Here is a 17,423-nt window from a genome sequence, read left to right as displayed (position 1 = left end):
GGCGATAGGTGCAAAAAATAATAAATCAATTTTTAATCAAAGTTCATTAGCGAAGTTATTTGTATTTTGTGACCGGGTGGGGTCACGTTGAAATGATTTAGTTTCAATACACCAGACGTCGCCCATAAATGCGGCTGTCGACCGCGGGTAATTTACACCGATTGCCGCTTGTTTATTATTATCTGCCTATGTTTTAAAGTCGGTACTTTTGCGTGGGAATTTATTATATAGCTAGCCCTTAGTCGTTTTTAAATAAAAGTCACCCTATCTTCGTTAATGTTGTTTTGTCTGTAAGTTATTGTAATCCTAGATTCTGCGATGTTGTGTTAAATCGGTATAATTTAAGCTTTATAATAAGTGTTCTACTTTAAAGGCAATGACTATCAGAAGTTCATTTTATTGGATCGACTTCTTCACCTGCGATGTTGTGTATTAACTCTACATAATTTAAGCTTATAATTAAGTGATCTACTCTAAAAGCAATGATCGTCAGAGTAAAGTGACGTTTTGGAGCTCATTGCACCATGCCACTAAGCTACGAGTTGACAGAAATGTGGATACAACTCGTTTAGGTTTCCTTCACTATTAAATTATTTACAAACAAAAAGTGAGCTCTTAAAAACGGTTCTCGCGCTCGGTTTGTTTTTCGGAATTTGAGCTAACTGTTTTCCGTTTAAAATGCCCTGGGTATTATCGCTTTTTATTCTGAATTTGGCATGACATAATATCTATTTATACTCTCGCAACGGATTTTAATGCGGTTTTCATCAATAAATAGAGTGATTAGCTTAAGCAAGGCAATCATTTTTTATATTTATTATTTTAAAAACTCATTTCGTTGTTATGTACACATATATACATGAATACATACAATATTTAAAAGGATACCACATAAACCTCAGTCGCCTCGTTAATAGAAGTCATTAAACAAATATTTCGTATTAAAATCATTTATGTTGGCAATTAATACGCGTTGAATGTTTTAAAACAATTTTGTTTATGTCCTCCGGCGATCAGCGTGTTGGTCTACTGTGAGCAAATGGACCGAAGCACGCTATGTCTTATCTATTTGTACTTACAAATTTTATTATTGTACTAATAAATGTTTCATGAAATTTACTCGAATTTCTGTAAGAAATATTAGACTTCGATTTATTTAACATTTTCGTTATAAATCAGTACATACATAGGTTTAGACGTAAATGTAATTAAAATACATAAATATTCCTACACTATAATAGTTCTTACACTATCTTGTGGGTATTTGCATAAAGGTAGGAGTCTCCAATGTTGCGACATTGGATCAAGGTACAAATATTATTATAATAAAGTATTAAAATTAATAAAAAAGGATTCGCCCGCAATATACGTTTTATTATTATACATTTTAAATAAAATATATCATAATGACAGAAAAAATACCGACTAATATAATAAATGCACCTATTCCAATAAACAAGCTCGCTGTAAACCCTTGCAATACATTAACTAAGCAATTATATAAATTATCGACGTTGCTTGCTTATTATCATCTTAATTACTGTTCAATATAATCGCAAAGAAAATATTTTATTTATATTGCTTTTATTGTTATTCGTATAAGTTAATCATTTCTAAAATCTCAATTTAGATCAAACTAGTATGGGTTCGATTAGCAAAATTTAATACGAAATGCATTTATACGTACCTATATATCATAGTTGTAAAGTAGAAATTAGTTAAACGTGACTAACACATTCATTATTCATTAAAGTTAATAAATTGTACCGATATTATGTAATGGTAGACTAATCTATTCATTTACATATAGATATATAATTGTTATTGCTATATGCACCTTGAATATGTCTAATTCGAGGACATACAAATTGTATGTTGTTATGTCTTAGTAAGTCGCTAGAAGCGTGTGCTTTTAATTTTAAAACTGTTAGATATAAGTTACGCTAACATCTTTTCGTTTCAAAAGAAGAACCCATATCTAACGTCGCTTAATAACACGTCTGCACACCTCGCCTCTCGTCACGCGACTAATCAATTAGTTCGCTACATGATGTCTTCATCAGCCGCCCCAGGGCGTAACGCCCTGCGCGGCCAGCGCAGCCTTTTGGAGCTTTCCGAGTATATTCTGTATTAACTGTAAAATTTATAGACTTTCCATCCAATGAATTATTATATAAAAAATAAAATAAAACGCTAGAATCGCGTCGACTCTTCCAAGATTCAATTTATATTTACAAGATTCAATTAAATACAAGGTGGTCACCAGTTTGGAATGCACATTCTACCAAGAATGACCGGCAAAAAGCTTGATAGTAACTTTGTTTTATGAACTAAATTATATTGTTTAAATCATCAAAATCATTATTTATTTTTATTAATAATAATGAAACAATATACCCTTAATAAAGTAAATTTGTTTCGAATAATTCACAATAAATAAGGAGGACCCTCTTGTATATTTTACTGAAGTTGTCAACTAAAATACAGTTAACGAGATGAAATAAAACCCACAAGCAGTAAAAAGCTATAGATTTCTTAGTTGGGCAAGCGCCATTTATTTAGCCAATTGAAAGTGGCCACTTAAAAGAATCACAGTGCGGAGAGGCAACAAATCCAACAAATTGAACAGGATCGGCAATTACAGAAGACAATGCGTGCGTGAGACCGAGGTGCGCGCACGCAGCTCGCGAATTAGACTCGTTGTAGGGCGGCCGTAATTAGGGGCTCGTTCCCACGGACCGACCCCCGACAGGTGGATTCCGTCTTATTATTTCTAACGGGCATACATTAGTTCGATGACCTATCCCGTATAAACAAACAATGAATTGGTGCACGCTCCTAAGAAGATCTTTAACACACAAAACAAGAAATATGCGATATGTCTTCATTTCAAGTGTAAGAGATTTTCAAATTAGTGTCAAATAAATATTTATATAAATCTAACTTTAAAAGCTATATATTCATCGTAACTCTCGTTAAATTCTAAGATACATATTTTAAAAAACATGTTTGAATAGCTTGAAACGTGTTCACTATATTATTATTACAATATACTGTTTAATGATATTTATAAAAGTATTAAAAACAATAAATCGAATAATATCACAATCGTAACTTAGAAGACATCTTGAAGTCGCAGACTCCACAGAACCTTGATTTACCTAAGCATTGGTCTTGTAAACACGATTTTAGTTCTATTGTGCCTCTATCAAAGCAAAATATCCATATCTAAGCGATTACTAATCAATGGTAAATGCAGTGACATTAGAATAAATTACACGCAAACGAAGTTTTACATGGAGTTCTAGTATTCACAAAATGGAACACGAATAAATTTAAATATCTAACCGTGCTTAAATCAAGCTCATGCCGCGTTAACGCACTGTATTAATTTCAATCGAGAAGATCAGATCGAGAAATGTATCGATATGGAATCGATTCAGCGAACTGTTTTTAATAAGGTCCTGTTAAGTTGACGAACGTGTGAATGAGTTTTATTGCCTTATGCGTTCCGGTACGACCTCAGAGGTATTGGAACGTCCCTTAATGATTTACTAAAGCGCCGACAGTTGCTTTACGGAAATCAATGATTTTATAAACTATTAAGGTAAATGAAAATGAAAGTGTACGCATACTACTTCGCTCCAGAGATATTGTAAATTGCATTTATAATATAAACATTATTTATATTAATACGGGTATATTTTTAATTTATCGAATAAAAAATAATGAAGATTCTAATTGCGGGTTTATGGCCGTATAGGGACGACCTACACGCACAGTCGGCCATTCATTGCGTATAAGGAGCGGGCGACATGTTCGCGCGACACTCGACACACAACGGTGTCGCGCTACCGTATAATCGCGTAGTCGCACCTTGATATACGATGACCTTTTTCAGACTATCTTCGGAATGTGTCGCTGCCTGTTTACTATGTTGCATCTCCTTGATACGACTGTAAAAATATACAATTCGAAGGATTTGTCTAAATGAAATAACATTCAGAGCAAATTCAAATGCAAAATATTTATATTTCAATTTATTATATACAACAACTCAATTGAATACTAGATAAAGAAGGAGACAGAAGATACTGTCAGTATTTTCGTACCCTATTTCGTTTCTTGTGTAAGATTTAAATCGTGAATATATGAGGTCACCTCTGACATATATTTAAATGTATATTATTAAATATATACAGGTAATGTGCATAGTGATCAGACATTTTATAATCTTATTAAAACAAATTGTTATTCTACAAATCACAAATATGGAACTTTGTATAAATACCGTATCACCGCATGGCAACGAAAAGTTTTCAATAAATTACAAAGCAATAGACTATAAAATAATAATAGCTGGCTGTACACGGAATCCGGAACCTCGCAGAGCTCATATAAGCAAATAAATCTAAAGGTAGGCGTATATTTTATCATACTACTTACTATGTCAATTTAAAGATACATTAAATACAATTTCCCTGAACTTAAATTCATATGAATTGTACGAAATATTGTCTAATTTCTTTCTCTCGTACTCATCTAATATTAAAAGAAGGTTTTTTATTACAAATCCTTAACATCCATGATACCTTTGGAATATGTCGTATTATGTCGATTTGACATTCTATTTAAAGAGCTGATTTAATTATATACGAGTAGTATCCGTGTAAAATATGTAACGTTCAATCTTCTTCCTTATTGAGTCGTATCCGCTTATTACATAAATTTATTCTATAAATCCGTATTTATGTTCTGTTTTAATTAAAGATATATTCTTTATGTATTTGTTTATGATACAGGTAGGCGAACAAGCGAATAGACCACCTGATGGTTGGTGGTTACCACCACCCATAGACAATGGTGCTATTAGAAATATTAATCATTTCTTACATCGCCAATGTGCCGCCAACCTTGGGAACTAAGATGTTATGTACCTGGTGTCTATAGTTACACTGGCTCACTCACCCTTCAAACCTAAACACAACAACACTGAGTACTACTGTTTGGTGGTATAATATATGATAAGTATTCATATACTCATATGGGTACCTACCCAGACAGGCAACAGCTACCCAGACAAAGTTACAAAGCTCTACCACCAAGTAAAAGAATTAATGAATATGATTTGATACATTATATAATCCATTGTCCATAGTCTGCGATAATATTCGTAGTAATAGATTAACTTCGTACAACTGGTTATTATTATAAAAAATATAATATTGTATGATAAGTCTTTCAGATTTTTGTATACCTAATTTCTGTTGTGAATATACCGCAGGTTAAAATACTATCTTTACGGTACTAGCACTGTTATTGCAAAATGGAAGAATTGATTGCTAACGGTTTACATAATATAAACATTATTCAGTGTTACGAATTCATTAAGATAATTGAGAGCGTTCTTTATTAATTCTTTACCTACGCAATTTATTACTTGTCCTGGTTTCCGGTTGCGGAGGTCAAACGACAGTCACTATTGAAGCACGCTATTAACGTAGTTTCGTTTCGTAGTTTCATGTTGGCAAATTTAGCTTTTACATGAAACTATAAATGCAATCGAGAATATTTTGGCCAGAGCAAATGAAGATAGTTGTTTTTCGTTTTTTCTGAAAATGTAACCGAAACCAATTATACCAAATTGACGAATTGATCAGTCTTTAAATTAACCAATCAGAGATGCTCATTATTCCCAATTTTACGCACTTAAGCAATAACCTAGCTAATATCTGTGTTATATTCTTTATTTCTATACTATTATAAACCTTCCTCTTGTAATTATTCCACCAAAAAAAAATAAGCATATCTACGAAAATGTAATCTGTCTCAATTATTTTTCATTTTCCAACTCTTTATAACCGATTTGATTGTCTTGTTACATTTTCCTTAACTGAATTTGAAGCTTTTCTAAGTAAACTAACTTTACTAAAGCATCGTGACGAAGATTTTTGAGTGTTAGGTTTTATGACCAACTTCGTGACTTAGTTTCCGAATATATCACTTTTACTGTTGTAACTGAGTCGAATCACGTTTTTCCTCTAAAGCCCAGGTTATGTTGGTAATCCTCTATCATGTCTGACGCGTGCGAATATTGATTACTAATTGCAAATAAACATATAGGTACGAACCAATATAATGGAAGTAGTAGAACAGATGACGAAAATCGGAATCGATATCTGATGACAGACCCTTCTATTCTTACTGTGAGTCAAAAATGTAATATACTATAATGATAATGATTATACCGCCTTGATCTACTTGGTTTATGAAGCGATAACCCCGAGATCCTAAGATCTACACTGTGTTGGTCAAAAACCCGAAGTTTGGAAGTTGGCAATGTTTACTGTGCTTCGTAAGGTCGTTGGTCCTGTGCTTGATCAAACTCTGGTGGCTTTGGATTGCCATTCCATAAGATTAAGAGAATGGGGAAATAGAGAATGTATATATGTTTGCGTATACACTAGTGCAGTATAATACGTCCTGCCCAGTATGACAACCCAGTAACCCAGAAAGACCCAGTATGACACCTTTGAAATTAGCGATCTTTGAATCACAATCAGTCAGGAGTACATCATGAGATATTCTCAAACTCAAATCCAACACTTCCTTATTGAGAGCTAAAGGCCAAATAATTAGAAATACACTTCGAAGTTCAATTATATTTTTGCTGAGTTGTATACAACTCTAAATAGATATTATTTAAAATTTCATAAATCTCTTTCAGAGACTTGGTTAGTTAAAAATCTTCGATTACATGAAAGCTATGTAAAATTCCTTAGAGATTTTCAGTGTTATTACAAGCCATTTGTTACTGTAGATAGCATCTCTATGCTATGCGGAAAATGTAATAAACAAAAGCTCATCAATCAACATTTCCACGAATATAGACTCCAATTTTCAAAGCCTGCGAACACCCGAACCCTTATTGATGAGTTGGCTGATTTCCAGAAATAAATAGCGCTGTATTTATAAAGTTAAAGCAACGCGAGATCTCGCTCACCGATTGCCGTACATTCTTGTATCACTTGTAAAATACTTTATTGCCGTGTAGTGGGAACGACTTGTAATGGTCATTGGTTTTAATTCAGTTTTAGATATTTTATTTAGGTTTAATATTATACGACACTCAACATTTTAAAATAGGACCATTACTTTTTTTTCCTCATTTTAAAGTTTTGATCTAATTTAAATAAGGCAATCAAAATGTACTTTATACGAGTATGCTTACTTTTAATTTGTTATTAACAAAATAAATTTAATTTAAATCTACCGACGCGACGGCTCGGCATATATGTATATACGTTTTTTTGGACAAGATTTTAAGTTTCCTTTCTCAGCATTCGTCAAAATGATTCCTTTACCTTTAAATATGAAAAACAAAACCTGTACAATTACAATTTATGTACGTATCGTAAAATTTTTTTATCTATTACGATTAAACAGCTGTTACCCTCATAATATGTTATTCCTGTACCAATTCGCTATATTTTTATTATAGTACAGAGCGAGAAGATATAGAGGTGCCTAGATTTTTCATGTGCAAGAACAGGACAGAATTATAATGTTTCATTCGTTTTTTGGATTTATAGCAGCGCCTCCCCGTTAGCTTTATCTATATCGGATGGAGCGCTATGGAGCTATCGTGCGCGCCAACCACCATCTGCTCCGGCTTAGGAGTCACGTTATACATTACGTGTTTTTCTCACAAAAAATATTATTAGTATAACGACACATCATCGAGCTTATGTTATAGTAAATAGTCTAAAATTTTTAAATTTATAGTGTACCTTAATATTAAATTGTAAATAATAAGTTACAATATATTTATAATCTATAATTTTAAAGATTAAAATACAGCCACTGTAAGCTCTCTATACTCAATGTTTAAAACTAAGGAACGCTCAGCGTTAAACTCATTATTGTATTAACCTTATACATAAAAAACTAGTTACCGCCCGCGGCTTCGCTTTCGTTATAGGGGTAGGCATAAAAAATAGCTTCCTCGGAGTTCACGTTTGCTTCATATCAAATTCAGTTTAGTTCAGTGATTTGGTAGTGAAAGAGCTACAGTCAAACTGACAAACAGAAATTAATTTCGAATTTATGCTATTAGAATATATTAAGGTTGATATATTGATACATGAATTTATATAATGTATGCGTTTTTCATAGATTTTTATTACTTTCTACGTTGTTATTAGATGACGCTATACATCTACATCGTCACCAATAATTTATACATACCAGACAAAGTTGCCGGATTTTTCTAGTATAATATAAAGTCTCAACCTAAAAACGCGCCACTGGTGAGCAAAGACATCGTGTCCTCTCATTAAGAACATTATTTATTTGGTCTACTGAGTTAGTTTGAAAACCAGAATTATCAGCTTAGAATTGTAATCGTATTACATCCACTTCATCTTAGCTAAAACTATACAGAAAATATTTATATGGGTTTAAGTTTAAATAAACAGCAACTAGTGTATTCCGTTCAAGAGCTAATGATACACTGATTAACAATATTCGGGGAAGATAGCAGTGAGTTACTCGCGGGGGGCGGGGCGCGATGTTAGATTGCGCGCGCGCCGATTTATGCCATACCCGCCGTATTAACTGATATCGCCCACTAAATATCCCATTATTATATGCGAAACAAATAATGCGCTTTACAGGTACGACCGTGCTATCTTTTTATTTATTGTTTGGAAAGGTATTTAAAACGATTTATGGGGTTAGACGTAGCAGAGGTGTAATTTATTGACGATTTCGATATATTTTGTTAGAGGAAAATACGATCGTAGTATTTAACGGTGACTAATTTATGGGTACAATCCGAATCCTTTCTACTATATAAAGTTTTATAGTATATTGCAATTTTCGATTCGAATGCCAAATTCGAGTCAAACAAAATAAATAAATTTTAATCTTAAATTTACCTAAAATTAATCAATAGTTGATTAAATATTGAAACTAAAAAAAACTTAAATTTTTTGCGTGTTATTATAGCAAGGAAAGCTTCATAACACGCGTTTAATATAATATTTAAATATCATCCAAAAATTGCTAATGTTGACCTAATTTCTAATCTATATACATAATAAATAAATAATAAATAAATATTGGACAACATCACATACATTACTCTGATCCCAATATAAGTAGCTAAAGCACTTGTGTTATGGAAATTAGAAGTAACGACGGTACCACATACACCCAGACCCAAGACAACATAGAAAATTAATGAACTTTTTCTACATCGACTCGGCTGGGAATCGAACCCGGGACCTCGGAGTGGCGTACCCATGAATTTATACATATTTTAGTAGCAATAGTATTGGCTCATGGAGCAAATGTTTAAGTATATTAAGAACTTTTATAATATATTTCGAGTCATATTTTTTGTGATAATTTTAAGTACAATTTTTTTTCAGTATTAATAATATTTCTAACATAGACAATTTAATGGTAAATCAAGGAAAATATTTATGCATAAAATAACTTGCGTAATTATGTAGAGCTTGCGTAGATGGACTATCGTTCCTATCAATTGTGTCTCCTTTGTTAAAACGGAATAAACCCAATTTATAAATTCGTCTGCGACACGAGCGTCATTAATTATGTTGCTGGTTGGGTGGCTGAGAAAAACTTACTTCACTCATTTCGCTATCATTACAATCGCATACCATCCCTTTCTTGCGTGCGCAAAATTCGTAAACTCATCTCCAGCTAATGATGTAACTCCACCCTATGGATCTTGGTAAATTGAACCGTATGCTTTCATTGTTAAATTGTATTTTTCAATAAAACCCTTGGATTTTAAGTCATTAGATTAATTGGTGGGTATATGCGCTCTCGCTCTAATGTTTTGTTGGCGAGCCTCCCCGGCGTTAATGGTGTTATCTTGCCCCTCGAACGCAGCACCTCTCAGTATATTTCTTTATCTTGTCTCTGCTGGCGGTTTTCAGTTCTTTTTTTATTCATTTGCTAATTTCGAAAATGAGAAGGCTCTGCGATCACATCGCCTGTGATCGTAGATTTAGGTTCGAGCATTAATAAAATTAACGAATGCCCTTTAAATTAATTGAACGCGTCTCTTGGAAGTTGGCTATCATGGATCTGGTTTAACATGACTCATGTAGCCTAAGTAAATTTAATAAAAATATATCAGTCATCCGTAATACTTGTCAATTTTATTTTGCCCTTTTTATAATTATCTACTTCCAGAATAATTTTTTTTATGTTTTGCGTGTACACTACATAGCAAACTTATTTGCTTCTCGAGAATTTTTATTATTGCAATAATATAAACAAGAATAAGCAATTTATTATTATTGTATACGAGTATTACATTTTTGGTTATAGAAGATTAATATACATAGATAATAAAATCGTTTAAATACAGCCAGATCGAATCTATGCTATGTAACGCTGTGTCTAGTTTGAACCAACTACCACAACAATAAAAAATTACAGCATTTGCAATGCTAATTGCTAGTGAGAGATAAACAAATACAATTTGATTCGCTACAACAATTATCATATTGAATTAATCAACAGATAACATCTTATTGGTATTTCTTACCTTTCACTGTCAATTTTGACAGCTTTTATTATTGAATTGAAATACATTAATAAAATTAATTGTCAGTCGTGGCTTTATAATCGCATAGAAATTACGAAGTTTAGGTATATGTTTCATTCGAAAGTCTGTATTAAATATAAATATATATCATAATGCTTCGACAATTTATTAAATATTGCTTTTTTTTTTAATATTTAATCTTTTGTTATTGCTGAAAGTCACAACTTTTAATCATATCTATCAAAGAACTCAATTGATATTGTCAACGTTAAGGATAATGACCCCAGTTTGTGTTACAATAATAATAAAACGTTATTTGATTTACGGTATCAAAAATAATTAGAGTTACACTAAATTAATGTTGTTCAATATCTTAGGGATATTCGTGGATTAAAAGGTATATAATAATCGGGTTGCTCATAGATCGAAGATATATATATGTCGAGGAACGGGCAACGCCATTTGCTAATACAATCAAGAACTATGCCTCGGTGTTGCTAGTTAATAAATTCTCGACATCGAAATGTCAAGTGGACAATTGGATGGAATCGATTTTGTGAAACGGCAACACTGCATTTTTGATGGGGCTGTCATTCATTCATTTGTTATGACCGATTTTATTCCGTAAAATAAGATATTGAGAAGTCCGTTAACGGGTTTATTTGAGCGCCGAGTAATGAAGGAAGAGCGAACCAATATATTTCTAGGTCATATGCAAAAATGCAAGGTAGCTTCAGAAATACATTTTTATAACCTTGCAATTTTAACACGAGTATGTTTCACATATGGCACGTATTATTATTGTCTGAAATTAGAAGACCCCATATAGGAGAATATATCTTAAAAGCGACTTAGAAAGCCAACTTTTCAGAATAATGTTGACGTCGTATCCTCAGAGCGTATACGAACCTAATAGTCCTTTTACATACAAATCAAAATGAACTTTCCAATCCATATCGGATAGTGAGTTTAAAGAAATCATTTACCTCTGCTTTACATGTATAATTGGTTGTTGTATGATACATTTAAATCGCTATAATTTGCTTAAATAGTTAATGTTTATAAAATTAATTGTATTTTTTTCAGATTTTAGTTTTTCTTTGATATCTATTTCATATTGGCAAAGTAAAAGTTTTCTTATGAGCTCACAAGCGATAACCCATTAACGTACAGAAAGAATAATAATAGTCATAGAACGCTACCTTTAGGTACGCCAAAATGTTAAGTAAATTTATAGTTGGGATCATTTGGCCGATCGCTTACGTCTATTACAAATTTTACATGAATAAAAATAGATAGGTTGGAAAGTAAAATAAGTTATATTAAGTTATGTAATTTGAATGTGTTTTTTTTACCGACTTCTCAAAATCCATTTGGATGGTTATATTAATAATTTGTTTTATAAGATAATCGTCATCATCATTCGTCATACATTACATGACTGCAAATATGATTTGATTTACAAAATTTAAAGTTCTTAAAGATCTTGTGATTTTAGGAAACAGACAACGTAACGCAAAACAACAGCGCTTGCTGCAATATGCGATATTGAAGTCGGTTGTTTTTTGTTAAACAGCTTTCTTTAGATCTTTTCTGTCCAGTAAACACTGTCCAGCACAAAAATGAAATATCGTCAATGGGTTCGATGCTAATATTTAAAACAGATTCCGTATTTCATGAAATCTACTCGTGATTGATTTTAATCGGTCAAATTTTAAAATCAGGTCGTGAATTCGTGAAATGTAAGGAATTTCAGTCGCGCTTTTAATTGATGTTTTATACATCTTTTGCTGTCTGAATTCACGAGCAAATCCCACTTAGTGTAGACAGCTCCTCTACTTGTATAACTTCTTATTTCCTTTTGTTACGCTTTATTGTAAGTAAACATTTAATTTATTTTTTAAGAATAACACATATTGTTTGACATCACAATCACCATTGGTTGGATTGTTTACATTGAATTACCTCGCAGTTTATAGGTGGTATTTTATAATAGTAAGCGCTCCAGGCGGGGGCGGGCACGGCGCATGCGCGGCCACCCCGACGAACGCCCCGTTCCGTACGAACTTGCCCTGAGTCGACTATATGCATGCTTGCTCCGCAAAAATAATTGCATACATATTATATTTGAATTATAGGCTGTACTTGCAAAGTAAAATTTTGAACAATAGAACCTTCATTGAAGCAGGAAAAATTTAGATATTTTTCTAAATTTTTCTTTTTTTATAAATGTTGTTTGTACTGAATAAATCCACAAATACTTCTAAACTATATGTACTCATATAATACCAACAATCCGCTTGTCTGCACTCATGTTTATAAAAAAGACTACAGATGACAAAAGCTTTATTAACAACATTTGCCATTAAATTGAGGCGATATCATTGATAGATTGATAGATTTTATTCATACTCGAGAGCATGAATAAAATCTATAATATTCAGTATGGATTTGAACGAAAAAGTATCTTTTGAACGTTAACGAAACTGTTATCGGAATTTCGGAAATAATATTAAAGTGGATATAAATAGTTTAGTGGAATAGTGTTGTGGTGGTAGGGCTTTGTGCAAGCCCGTGGGTAGTTGGCCCACCAAATAGCAGTAGTCAATATTGTTACGTTACGGATTGAAGGGTGAGTGAACCAGTAACGTAAGTAACGTAGTAACGACAGGCACGAGGAGCATAACACCTTAGTTCCCAAGGTTGATGGTGTATGGTGATGGTGATCACTTACCACCAGGTGGCCCTAAAAGCAATACTTACTACTGTTGTGTTCCGGTTTGAAGGGTGAATTCAATTATGATATATTAAGCCGTATATAATAGAAAGAGACAGATATAGATATTTTCCTTACGTGTTGATTTGGAACAATTCGTTCGACAGACTTCGTTCCAAAAAACATCTTAAATTATTGAACTGTTGTTATACCGCCAAACAGCAATACTTAGTATTGTTGTGTCCCGGTTTGAAGGGTGAGTGAGCCAGTGTAACTCAGGCACAAAGGGTATAATGTCTTAGTTTCCAAGGTCGGTAATGCATTGGCGATGTAAGGGATGGTTAATATTTCTTTCAGTGCCAAATCCTGTGGGCGGTAATGAATACTTAACATAAAAAAAAGTTAAGATAATGTCTTTAATGATCACAAAATAGTATAAAAAAAGGTTATAAGTAAATTAGCTTAAATATGCAAGAGTCATTGCGTTACATATAACATTCGGAACGTATTAACAATACTTAAAATCAATTATCGCTTTAATTATTTTTAATCTTAAGAACAATACAACATCCGTAAACTAAAATTAAGTGACCTTATTTCGATACACAAAATAGCAGTTATACTTTTTTAATTATTTCAAAATGAACTCTATGTTTATTGTAATAAGGTCGACTAGTATCCTATTTGGTAAACTGAATACAGGGCTCACATATGATTTCACTACCTTTATCTAAGCTAATACATCAATAGATTGTCCACTATTGTTACTGACGGGACTCAAACCTTTTGTGATATATATGACTAGTGATGTACTACGTTTAACTTATCGATAAAATTTACGTATTAAAATAACGATTAAAATTACTGTTAATTATAATGTTTATTAATGAGTTGTGGATGTCTTTCCGACTATTTTTACATATTAATTTATATTTCTTACATCACATATGTATAATATAGCCAAAAATAAAAATATCAAAACTTTAATTTCATAGTGAAAGTGGCTGTATCGAATCGAATTTAATATATTAATATTAATAAAAAAAACTTTGTCTGCCTTGCTCTTGTAGTACGTTAGTTTACCCCAATTACCGGGATCAAAATATGGTTGGAGTTTTTTTTCTACTAAGAAATTGTTATTATCAGTCAGGAATTTAGTGGTATCACTGCCGTGTCTCAGAAGAGCTGTTCGTGCGAATGCTTTTTTTCTCTTCTCGTCGGATATGTCGTCCCTTCGAATTATGTTACCGAGAAATTAGAGAGTGCACTTGTGTTAACGCATTGTTCTCTATAATAAACCGTAATACTTGCAGAAGTCGTCAACGTCTTCTACATTTAGATAAATAAAAAAATATATAGACTTATCGATAACACCATGGCATATCACTACATCCCTCATACAAATCGGTACTTCGGATTACAGCATACAAAAGGAATATTACGAAATATCCAGTATGTTACTATAAAATCTCACAGTCAGGATTAGACTCTATGACCCCGTAAAACCTACATTAGCTCCAATCAAGGATGACCTATCAAACGTGTTAAGCTATACTGCGATATCACAATAGTTTAATATTACATCTTTACAAGATCGTCGTAATAAGATAACATCGATAGCGGTCGTAGATTTAAAGCTTATAACAGATCAAATGGCATATAACTTAAATTATTTTACAAGTAATATATTTAAACAAATTATAAACCTTACTTTAGACTGTAAATGTCTGTAAATGGCCCACAACTGGGCCATCCTACTTAATAAATGCGACGATTTAAAGTTTATTCTATGTTTATAGTTGTAACAGAATCTAACAGAGCTATTATGAGTCTCAACCGGTAGGTATTAAACAATTCACTAGCAAATTAATTATACTGGAGGTTTGGAATCAGACAGCAGCGATACAGTCTGCTCAATCTTTTTCATGCAATTTTTACACGGCGCTGACCCCTAATAATCCCTTATTTGGGAATACTCAATGCTTTCCAGGATATGAACTGGCATCCCGCGATTTCCTTGTAGTACAACCGCTGAGATTTTTTATTGTCATCTTATCATCCTTACAATTATTTTTTATGGTATATTACTTTCATTATTTTGTTTCAAAATATGATATGGACTAACTTAAACGTAAGAAGATTTAATTTACATCACATAAATATGTAACTCCATCATTGTGTAGCGACTTTCAAACTCAAAAATTACATTATTTAATTGATAATAAGACTCGTTTTATCTATCTGGTTCATCACCTATTGTTATGGCTAATAGAGTTAGCTCAAACCATAGCAACAATGAATAGGTTCCGATTACGTAGCCTCTTAGAAAGTGTTGCCTTTTTTTAATCATATATTTTTAAAATTTTAAGAATAGAATGTAAGCTAGTGCTTTATTGTGTATATTTTTACAGTTTATCACATTTTTGTTCTATTTTTGAAAAAAAAAAACATGAGTAAAGATCAAAGATTATAAGTAGAAAAATAACAATAAAAATATTTTTCATTAATTTGGATATTATGCACAGGCTTGTTATTTCAATGTCTTATTTCGAGCGACTAAACGATGAATTACTAAAATATTTCGTTGTCGTTCAATCGCTAATTAAATATTTTTAAGAATTTACATATAAGTTTTAAAATTTTTCATGATTGTGTAGTTGTTGTTCCATAAAAAATTGATCCATTAAAGATAATAAATATTTTAGAACTTTACGAGGGTACATTTTGACTATGCAACGCAGTCTTTCATAACGTCAATTCGCATAATTAAGCATAGCTGATATGCTCACTAATCCGTCAATATCAGGCGGTCTATAATTTTGGCGGTAAAATATTTTTAGTCTGTGCACATAGTTCAGCTTTTAGCAACGTCAGTTCGTATAATATACCGGCGCTGATGTCCTCACTAGTCTGTCAATTAGCCGGCATTCCAGTCCCGTGACCTACTCTGTCGCAACCACCGAGGATGACTAACGGCCATTGTTAAACCCTTTTCCTTGCTATTTTGTTGTACTCTATGTACATTTGATGGGTTATCAATACAACGGCTTTAGTGGATCGAAGTGTTAACCTTTTTCTTATTATTTTATATCTAAAAAAGTACGTTTATAATCTATTTTTAAAGATCGCTATAATAATATACTTGAATAGAATTTGTTATGGATAAAATATTCTCTTGTACCATTTTGTATGAGTGTCAGAGATGTATATTGTGTGACGAGATGGCCCAGTAGATAAAGCATCTAAACCGCAGATAGCGGATTCAAATCCAGACAAGCAAATTATCGTGTGCTTATAGTTTTCGTCACGTCAATGGCGATGTACGAAAACATCATGATGAAACTTGTACGCGTCAATTAAGCCACGCGTGCTTGGTGAGCTACCCACAGTGGCGCAGCGTGAGGGCAGGCCTTTTCCGTCAGGCCGCTGGTTATTACTACTACTTTTATCGTGTATTCGAATTTAATGAAAGGGGTGCTTTTGTCCATATTTTTTTATAAATGTATAATAATAGCCAGTATCATCGTTTTAAAAGCTAAAAACTGAAATATTTTTCAAAGCAAGGTTAGAAATTGTATCATCACTCTCATATGTAAACATAAAAAAAACATGGGAAAAAGAAAATAAATTAGAGCTCCTAAAGTGTTTGCAAGCTGAAATAATTCTCAATTACGTCCCCACCATAAAACTGAGCACCCTAGAGCTCTGATCGACGCAAAGCTACGTGACTCGCGATGCATTAAGATAACGTATTACATATTTTGCCACCTATGCGCATGAGATCCTCTGTAATGCCTTCATTACCTCTCTATCCGGCCGCATTATGCTAATATACCGCTACAACGCCCATTATATCATCCAGACACGCGATACACATTTTAAAATGGACACAATTTGAAAATCACCCCCCGTTGCGATAAGCTCGTACAACAACTCAGATTGGCAGAGTGAGTGACGTCCGCTGTCCTTATTGGTCGATAAGATTTGACGGATAAGAACCGGCGGCATATTAAAGGTATGTTTCGGGCATCTCTTACCATGTAAAAATGTTGAAACTGTATCATCGGAACATAATGTTCCGTTACAGAAACTGCCAGTCTATCACACGAAGGAAACATCTGC

The 17,423-nt window shown here is 32.7% G+C and overlaps 1 protein-coding gene across 1 annotated transcript in view; it reads left to right on the top strand.

The window, feature by feature from the left end:
* The window catches only part of LOC113401578 (tRNA (adenine(58)-N(1))-methyltransferase catalytic subunit TRMT61A), a 57,715-nt gene that overhangs the window by 15,113 nt on the left and 25,179 nt on the right, over positions 1 to 17,423 (top strand). The window lies entirely within an intron of this gene.

This window comes from Vanessa tameamea, chromosome 20 (assembly GCF_037043105.1).
Source record: "Vanessa tameamea isolate UH-Manoa-2023 chromosome 20, ilVanTame1 primary haplotype, whole genome shotgun sequence".
Lineage (NCBI taxonomy): Eukaryota > Metazoa > Arthropoda > Insecta > Lepidoptera > Nymphalidae > Vanessa > Vanessa tameamea.
The sequence above is the reverse complement of the archived record's forward strand: the minus strand, read 5'-3'. Positions and strand labels throughout refer to the sequence as shown.